A 10,641-nucleotide genomic window follows, 5' to 3' on the forward strand; every position below is an offset into this window, starting at 1 on the left:
GGTTCTAACTTATCAGGGCGCAGCGGATTAAAGGATTGAGCGTGAAATCCGAGGATACACGACAGTACTAAGGAAGAACGCCGTATGAGCCTTCCGGCGTTGCCAAGTTCTCTTCGATAAAATGCGAATAATTTTAATTATTTTTCTTCCCATTTTCCAGACAATTTTGTTCGAAATTTAATCTGAGATATCCGAAAATTTAAAAGTGAATGATACATAAATTCCTTCCAAAGTACATGTTTTATCGGGGAAAATTTGGCAACATTCGAATGTTCATACGGCGTTCTTCCTCAGCAAGGCAGCATAGCTAATAGTGTCCCTAAATGAATGGCTCGGTCCGATAGAAAGCCGTTGATCGGTTGATTCCGATTTACAAACGAACGTATTTATGCTAAAAAGAACTATGTCTCACGCAGACCCTATGCACATAGTTCCTTTTGGCATAAACACGTCCAAACAGTCAAGCACACGCGGAGGAAAACGAACACGTAAAAATACGGCATGTTATCACACGCTAAACGTCCAGCGTTCTGACAAGGGTTGACATTCCAGAGGGAAGACGAGAGACGGGGAGAGAGAGAGAGGGAGAGAGAGGTCAGAAAAAAAGGAATCAGAAAAAAACCAAGGAGAAAAAACGACACTGGCAGACGGCTGACTTGGACGCCTTAATGGACCACAATCTGACACCTGTTACAGTGTTACTGTCGGCTGATAATCCTTGCTTCTTTTTCTTCTTCCCCATCCTCCCCCCCTCCTCCTCGTCAGGACCTTATTTCATAATCGTGGAATATACTAGTACACCTATTACCTGAGTGAAGTGCATGTTGTGTAATATATAGGCTAATTATCTTGCAGCTTGATAAGATTTTTTTAAATTTTTATCAAAAAAAGTCTTGAATTTACTGAACAAAAATAATCACAATCTCAACTGTATTCCAGGGTGACTTTGGCGCCAGTTATAAGAGTAGTTACACCACATACCAGAGGTATGGTTGATTTAACCACACTTCCGGCTGACTCAAGTTAATCCGCCAACTTTGAAACTTATCTGAGTGAAAGGAGACGGACGTTTCGTGTTAATGAACCCTTGTACAGGATTACTTTAATTTCCCACTCATAATTAGGATAAAAAAGAAAAAAAATTAAACAACTCAAAAAAAAATAATTAAATGTTTCATCGAAATGTTTTTCCTTACATTATTCATGACGTTTAAAGAGTTTTTACGTGCAACTTTTACAACCGTATGAAACACAAGACGACTACGAGATTATCGATTTTTTACCGTAACTGCATAGGGGTTTTTTTTTTTTTTTTTTTTTTTTTTTTTTTTTTTTTAATTCATTTTATAAAGTTTCAATTTTTTGGTTACATATCATTTCATCCTCTATCCTCTTAAAGTAAATCAGTTGACCATTACACGGCGAGTTCACGAATTTCCCTTTTTATGATGCTGTACACTGAGGAAATAATTTCGGTCATATAAACCAAATGTTTGGTGTTCAATATCGGCCGTATTATTCGGTTCATGCGACCGCTTTCTCGGTTCTGGGAACCAAACAATACGACAATATTGAGCACCGTACATTCGGTTCATACGACCGACGTTTTTTTTCTCACTGTATGTCTCCTCAAACTATTTAAATCACAACATGGGTAAAACATCTGAGACCTCCTCAAGATAAATGATCAAAGAACGATTGCGATTACGAACTTATTATATTTGACCGAAGGGTAATCAATAGCTTTGCGGTAACTTTACAGTCTTCAAGTAAAAATATTCTGATTTTTGATCAGTGAACATGTATCTCGTGTCTCCTAGTCAGGAGTCTCCAAAATCACTTGACCGTGATTAAAGAAAAGAAACGTAAGTCCTAAGTTTAAAGAAGGAAAGAAAAAGTATGAACTTTAGACCAATAACATCTAAAATAAGAATGAACAATATGGTAGACATCAGATGAATGGAATTTCTGGAACGAAGCAAGCGAAATTTGAATGAAAGTCCAGTGAGCTCTTGAGAGACCTACCCATTCACAAAGAAGTCAAGAGAACACCCTAACTTGTCAGTTTGATGGACGTAAGAGACCCGCCTTCCTGCCCAACATCTTGGCGTTCACTTTTCAAATTAAATCAAATATTTATTCATGAATGGTGAAGACTTGATTCATTCATTCGTTGCCCTTCCACCTGGGAGATTTTTCTGATTAGATTTTGATACTTGTGGGAATACTGAAAGATCTTTCCGAATGGAACTCATCGTACAAGTTTGCTTAAGATTCATATCTCTGTAACCTAATTGTTTTTTAATCATCCACACCTCCACCAACTGAATGAAGAAGGCATTTGTTATCTGATTCGAGAAACATCTGGAATATTTTTGGTAGGTGTCTGAACAAGAGCTCTATGTTTAAATATTCACTTACCTGTTCCGCGATAGGTTCCTGTATTGTAGAGCTCTATATATTTCTGAGACTAATTTAATAATTGCATCTATTCTAATTCATTTTTTTTTGGATGATACTAAGGGTGTAAATTAATATCAAGCCCAATGACAGATTTAAGAAATTCGTAGAGCGTGCTTTAAGCATGCCTATTTTTGCGAGTGCTATTTATTTGTCCTCCTGAAACAAATATTTAGCGCTTTTGCTTTCAATTAACCGCTACCTCCCTGAATACCTAAGCAGCTAAGGATGCTTTAACGATTGACAGAATTCAAATCACCATTTGTATTGTTGAAAAACAATGTTTTATTTTTTTAAGGGTGACTTACGACATATACTTTCAGAAAAGATGAAAGAAAAATTGAGAAAATTGAGTTTAAGGGTTGAATCAATATGAGTATTAGTCCAATCATTGTTGATTTTGTAATTCTTTTTCTTACTCAAAAGAAGAGCAACAAATAATATGATTTCCCAGAGCAAAAAGCCCTTCACGATGATCTAAAAGTTACAGATCCCTGAAAGAGGGCTATGGGGATGTTTCATGAAAGGATGGCGGCAGGTCGCCGACGAATACCTACATATTGCGCTGAGTTAACCATACCAAATGACCTTTGAGGAGGTAGGAACTTATGGCATTTGGGTGTCGCAGAGCGCCAGAGTGCACTGAAGGAGTGACGTAAGTGTATGAACGGGTTCTTAATATCATTTCTGCAATTATTTTTTTAATTTTAAACTGCTTGTGGACAGGTTATTGATATTTCAAAATGAACGGCGTCCGAAATAACTTCACGGATCAGAGAGTTTCAATCTGGGGGGCCCGATCCTCGCTCCGCGGATGTCTTCTCAAAGCAGGCCAAAATTGACGCGTGCTCTACGTCAAGTAAAAAAAGGAAAAAAACCCTTTTGGCATATTTATGTGTGAGTGCCCACCTATCCTGACGAAGGATTACCATGTCATTTGAACCGATCACCTATTGGGTATCGCCAATGAGCAATAAAGTGATAGCTCAACTCCGCGCCGCGCGCCGCGCCACGCTGGGTCAGCCCCAAGTAAAACAAGATATATAAATGAAGCGGATTTAAATTGAGACCAGATTCGCGCAGACTTCGTCTGCCTTAACTTTTCGCCTCCAGACTTCTAATTCACTCCCTTGTGCATATACGTGTAGTGGTGCTGAGTATCGATGGCTAAAGTCAAAAAATACGTTTTTACTTTCTCGCTCTTCTTGCGGGTAGAGGAAGTATTGTCATCCAAAAAAGAAAAAAGGAAAAGAAAATGGAGATTTCATAATTTAGGGGATATCATAGATGTCATGTTTGGCCCCTATCATAGACAGTAGACAGGGGCCGAACATGTTGCGGACTAATTGTTGAAATTGATAGAAAAAGCTATAGACAAAGAAGACAAAAGGGATATGGAGGGATCCCACTGGTGGAAGCGGGTAGTTGAAATGGACAAAGGATGTACGTAATAAACTAACTAACGGCAACCCACGAGAGACGTTATAGTTAGTCCATCATTTTACCCCTCATAGGAGCCACCCATTTCAACCAGGATCGCTCCATACTCCCTAAACCTTCTTTGTCTATCGCTTTGTCTATAACTTTAAAAAATCAGCCCGCTCGTTGCATGCACGGTCAACGTCTCGCTAAGCTAAAAGACGGGCATCCACTCGATTTGAACTCATACGTTCAGATTTCGACATCCCATGCGTTTCAGTTTTTCCTCATACTAGACTATATTATGCCGTGCTGAGGAAGAACGCCGTATGAGCCTTCAGACGTTGCCGAATTTCCCTCGAGGAAAATCGAATTTACTGGGAAAATTGTAAATATCCCCCCCCCCACTGTTCATACGATTTCTTACCCAATTACATCTAAGATATCTGAAAATTAAAGGAAAAGTATGCTTAAATTGCGTATACTTTTTGCGTATTTTCATTTTTAATCTGCTTTTTCCCTTAGCTTTGGTTGATTCAGATAATTTCGTTATGGCTAATTCACTTGTGATTCCATTACACATTCAACCCCACTGGAAAAAAAAAAAAAAACACATTGGATCTAGAGTTCAGACTCTTGAAAACATTGACAAGAAAAAATACGCTTGATTCAATCAGATTTTTGCTTAAATCAAAAGGAAATCCGCTCAAATTAAGAGGCTTGGTTCTTGATTTAAGCTTAAATCTGATAAAATCAAGAGTATTTCTTCTTGTCGATGTTTTCAAGAGTTTGGACTGTAGGTCCAATGTGTTTTTTTTTCCAGTGCAAGTGATATTACTTATTTTCTTACGCCATTTTACGCTTTATCCCCAATAAGATGGGGTGAGTGATAGCTCTATTTTTATCGATTTTGAAGCTGTTTTGTCAAGGGGAATTCGGCAACTCTCGAATGTTCATACGGCGTTCTTCCTTAGCACGGCAGTGTACACCTCACGGTTTTACAGCAAACAAAAGCTGGAGAGGCCCCTTCACTCGGGGGCTTCTCCCCGCGTCGCGCGCCCGCCGAGAGGCAACTGAAAAGACCGCGCCGGGATTGAAAAGGGACGAGGGAGCCGCGCTCCGGGAAAGTGGGAAACGGAGAAGCGGGAGCGTTCATTTTCAGAGGCGGGCGCAGGGGCGGGTGGCGGGGGGAGGGAGGAAAGCTGGGAGGCTCGGGGCGGCCAGATGCAGGAAAACTTTCGGGAGGGATTAGCGCAAAAATGAAGGGTCCGCCGGAGGGGACGAAGGAGGGGAGTCGAAGGGCGGTCCGCGGGGGACGGTGCGCAAATCCGGTGGCGCAAGAGCTCTCATGTTTTCCCGCTTGCCCACCGCCACCGATGAAATATTTACGAGGCGCCCCAACAATCGCCTCGTTCGGTCATGTTCGCCCACTACAGCTCTTCCTTGTACATATATGATCCATCCACGGGAGAAGGGGCCTTAGTCTGCAACTAGCAGACTACGGGCTAAGCCCCCTGGCCGCCAAGCGGCCCGATCTCTAGAGGGCGCACATTGGATCGAGTCAATAGCAGAAGTTGGACAAAGCCTGGAAACTTTCAAAGCTTATATTTACGAAAATAATTTTTTTTAAAAATGTCTAAAATATCTGAAATTTAAGAAAAAGTTAAATTGCGTCAAAAATACATGTTTCGTCAAGGGAAATTCGGCAATTATCGAATGTACATACGGCGTTCTTCCTTAGAACGGCAGCAAACACCTCACGGTTCAATTTGATAATCATAATCGGCTGATAATCATATACCTATCATATTTAGTTTGTCTAGTTATTTAGTTAGTTATACGTACAGTTTTTCTAAAAAAGTTCGATGTATAAATACGAGCTTTTACACTTTCAAAACTTTCCCAGCTCAATTTTTGATTTACAATTCGAGCAAGAGTCTCCGCCGACCTGCTTACCCACGCGGTTTGCAGAACGAAGCTCATCTTTTTTTATAATGATTCTAGATCTACGTTGATTCTGTATTTATCTCTTTGGCAAGAAATTTAAACTCATAGATTGATACAAATTATATACGCTATTTCCTTATTTATATATTGACTTGGAAAATTTGCCAAATTTATGACGGGTTGCACGTGAAATTTTCTTGACCTAACATGTCTTATGGATTCTTAGTTCTTACCTTCTTCAGAGGACCGTTGATCAAAATTCTTGTCACAAATTTTCTGATCAGCACGAGAGAAAAGAATCGTTGCTTCTACAATACTCATAGTGAATTCCATGATGTTCAAAGCCTATCGGAAGTGCCTCCTCATGGATTGGATTTGAACAATAATGAAACCCAATACACTGACTCGGCCGTGGCCCTCTAAAACAGCGTCTCTGATTTTATCATAAACTTCTCTCATTGAAAGTTCAACCACGCATCTCTCAAGCCGAGCTCGACCAATCACATCAGACTACCGAGAAGACATCTTCACGTTGCGTCTCATATTGCCATCTGACCGACGCGTTTAACTCCTCCTCATGCCAGGCAACCGTAGCCTCCTCTGCCTTCCATTTTCTTCTCAGTTATTTACAGTCACTTTTAAAAGCTGCCTCGATAATGTGCCTACCGCATTCGATCATAGAAATTAACCTTTTAAGATATTACCATAATTTTTCATCGCCAGTCGCCCCCTTTCCTCCCCCCCCTCCCCTCCGGCTTGTGCATGTGGTGTGTTGGGCCATTATTTGTCCAATCAAGCAGTGTAGTCAAATTTGACTCACCGTCGTTGAATCAAGTGAAAAGTAAACCCACGACTTTATCTGAAGTCGTGATCTCAAGAAGTGATCTCAATATTCCCCTTTTAACATTGACCGCAAAATTTGAACCTGAAAAAAATTGAAAAAATTGTCTAATTCTACGAGCCAGGATACCGTTCTCGTTCTCTTTAAATAAAACGTATGTAAAATTTACGTCATGTTTAAAATTACCATTAACAATTGTACTTATTTATATTCATCACTCATAATGTTGCTAAACATAAAATAACCGGCAGAAATGCACCAAGACAAACTAAAGCTAAATGGCAAAGTTTTGTATTTACTAAAATAAAGTAGTTAAAAACTTGCAAAACTTCAAAATGGCACTTTTACTAAAAAAAAACCCCAAAAAAGAAAAAAAAACCGTTACCTCCTGACCTGCGTATCTTGACAGTTTTTATGAAATTTCTTTTTTTGCAATTTATGAGTTCTTTGACTTTTCTTTTTAATAGCTAATTATACAGAGGCATCCTTTCATTTTTGAGAAAAAGTGTCCTTTAATTCAGTGTTAAGAATGTTATTTTCTTTTTTGAAGAGAAGTTGCGGAGGAAAAAATGGGACACAAAAATAGTTTTTCACAATTTAAATTTAATCCAAATTTGAAGATTAAAAAAAATATGAAAAAGGAAAAATATCATTTTGATCAAAAAGAATCTCAGACCCTCAAGCAAATTTGTTTTATGAAGAGCTAAAGGAGAACATTCATCCTCCGGGATGAATAAGTATTTTCCGTTTAAGAAAAATATCTTTAGGATGTAATCATTTGCTCAGATTGTTTTTTAATTTTATATGACCATTGATTTGACTTCAACGTTTTAAAAAACTAGTTCTCGGAACTACGCCTCTTTGATCTGCAAATTTTAATTTGGCATGGTTCCAGTTTGTGTTAAAATTGTTTGTGCCTAATTTTCATAGAACCACCTTTAAAATATGTTATCATCCTTGTATGCACGTTTTTTTGTGCCTTACGAACTAGTATCATAATACTCTGATTGAGGTGGTGATTAACTTATTGTTAGTGCTGGTCTCAATTTGGAGATTTCGGCAGTGAAGTCCTTCTTTTGTATACTGTTTTTTTTTTTTTTTTTAAATACTACTTACTGAACTTAGAGTTAAAAGTAAACCAACAAAAATAAAACATATGAAAATTAGGTTCCCTACTAGAAGAATCACCAGACTAGAACCTTGGTGGCAACACTGTCAGATTCGAGGCAACAAGAATAAATATGAGATAACAAATGTCCCAGTCGATAAACATCCGTATGCATATGTAAATCCTTCAATTATGCACTCCTGTATTCGAGCATTGGACGCGCGGCATCGGATGAGTGATTGAGTGACCCCAGGTCAAAAGCCACATCAAAAAAAAAACTAAAAAATGAAGAGGAATAAGCAGAGAAAATTGAAGAAATCTACCGTCTCATGAAGTGAACGAAAAATGGAGCCTTCAGGAGAGTGGAGAGACGGGGGGAGTATAAATTTGGAACTTATATTTCCATGCTCCTCCCCACCTCTTTCTTGCTCCAACCGGTTGATTCCTTTTACCTCCTGTGAGGACGAGCGAATCCATCATAATTTCTTTTTCCCGAGCGTTCATGTGTCATGTGTAAATTACTGCAACTTTCGGGCGTAGCTTGTTCCTTGCAGCCCTCTTGGGGCCGTCTAAGCCTTCCCCACACCCCTCTCCACCATCTTACTCCGACTCGAAGAAACCTCGGCCATCGCCCCATACTTCATACTTCATAATCAGTCAAATTATCGATTTTTCCAAACCACTAATCTCTTTGCCTTTTTGACTGTAGTTATACAAGTTTGCATGATTTACTAGCCGAAATAACTGAACATTTTTCGGGGTTTTTCGACGCATGTTCAGTTTCAGTAACGATGCAGCATCTTTAAGGTAAATCATGTTTTATCACGAAAGTAACAATGTAATTAGAACTGAAAAAGTTGGTAGGACCCGGAACTTATAATAGGCATTCTGAGAAAAACGAATATTTTTTCTCCATTCAGTGCTGCTATTTCCCGGAATTAATTCCGAAATTTGGAACTATTCAATTAATCGGAACTTTTCCCGGAATCTTCCAAATCCCCAGATTTTTCAGCTATTTTCGGAATTTCCTAGGAATTGGCGGTTTTCGCCAGTTCGACCATTCATTTGATCAAATTTAGGGACTTTTTGATCAAATTAGACGATCTTCGGAACTAAAGCAGGGCATATTTCGGAATTTTTCTCCAGATTTTTTTTAGAAATCTGAATTTTTCTCGGAACTTTGGCAAATCGGAATATGTTTTCAGAAATCGGAATCATTTCGGAATCTTTTGATAAAATAAAATGGCAGCTTTTCTCCATGTAGAGTTCAGCCCTCTTTCCTCAATGAGTCGTTTATAAAACACCAAACACTTTTCAGATTTTTCGACCCCCCTCCTCCCTTCGTATCGATTTTTGATCCTTTAATACTTAAAAACAAAAATGGCGCAACGAGCCCCTCAACAACCCCCTTCCCATAGAACGTTACGTATTTTACGACCGGCCCTCAGTAACGCACGTAGACGTGAATCCTCCTCAAATGTGTCACGTGTCGTAATATCCGAACACTCCTAAAACTAAATGGGCGTTCTCAATACTTCGGTTTGAGACGGTAAGGAAGATGATGACTGTGCACTTAGCGCGGGTGGTGCAAGAACGCGACCGTAATCAGCTACCATTCCCAAGTCGATGGCGCCCCCGCCACGTCGAACGATAATGATGTCATACCACGTAGCTACTCACTGTGCTCAGTCAGTGTGCGCCCCGTCGTTTTGGCTCTACATCGATCATCAATTATTCCACGAACGACGATCATCGAAAAAAAGGAGAGAAGCGTACTATACACGGTTTGAAACGAAGCATCTAGTCATATGCAAAGAAAATATGTTTTAGAAATCCCGCATGGCAATCGTCCTAACAGTGTAAAAGTTACTTTCGGAAGTCAACGCTTGGATTCGCCTGATGTTGACTGGTGACCAAAGAGATGAGCAAATTAGTTCAGCAACTCTAACCTTTTTTGCAAAAAGATACCAATACGTAACAACATCGTTTATCGGTCCATTTAAAGCGTATGGAGCGTTAAATGTGTTTTTCGAAGATACAACTATTCACGCTCTCCGGTATGTTTGTTGCCTATGCGTCAAAATTGAAGGCAAGCTTCAGATGAACGATGTTTGTCTACAGGATCACGCATGTTTCATTGGTTTGGCAACGTTTCGCCAAGCAGAGTGCTCATCCCAACATTCATCTGTCACCATTAGGCAAATTTTTTGCTCAACAAGTTGCTCATCAACTAACTATCGTTAGGCGAGAAATAGGGTTGACCTCCGAATGTAACATTTTCCTCGCTCAATGGATCACTAGACAAGGTAGAAATTTCAACATTCTGGTACATGTTTCGTAACTAAAATTTCACGCAGAACACGATGCGAACAACAAAAATTACCGCAATCAACTCCTTACGAAGATATTTAATGATTCTTGATACGTGAATTCAAACTACTCGCTCATGAAAACTCAATGCTCTACGTGATTCACATCGCGCGCTAAACGTCATCATGACAGTCTCTGCGATATAAAAATCTGGCAGTTTCAATCTTGACGCTTTTGCTCATGTAGCTATAGCAAATTGCTAATAGTTTAAACAACACATGGGGGAAATGAACATTGCTCGATTGAGAAGCTTGCTGAAACCGTTGTAGTGCTCGATTTAACTCACGTAGAGCTTTGAGTTTCTTGTGAGCGGGCAGTTCAAATCCCTCGTAACCAATGTGAAATAAAAACGTTAATATCTTCGTTTGGAGTTGGTTTCAATAATTTTCGTTGTGTGAATCGTGTTTTACGTGAAATTCTGGTTAAGAAACATGTATCAAATTGCGTAAATTCGTACCTTTTCTAGTAGTCCATTACATTGATAGGACATTTACAT

This window comes from Bemisia tabaci, chromosome 1 (genome assembly GCF_918797505.1).
Source record: "Bemisia tabaci chromosome 1, PGI_BMITA_v3".
In the NCBI taxonomy this organism is placed as follows: Eukaryota; Metazoa; Arthropoda; class Insecta; order Hemiptera; family Aleyrodidae; genus Bemisia; species Bemisia tabaci.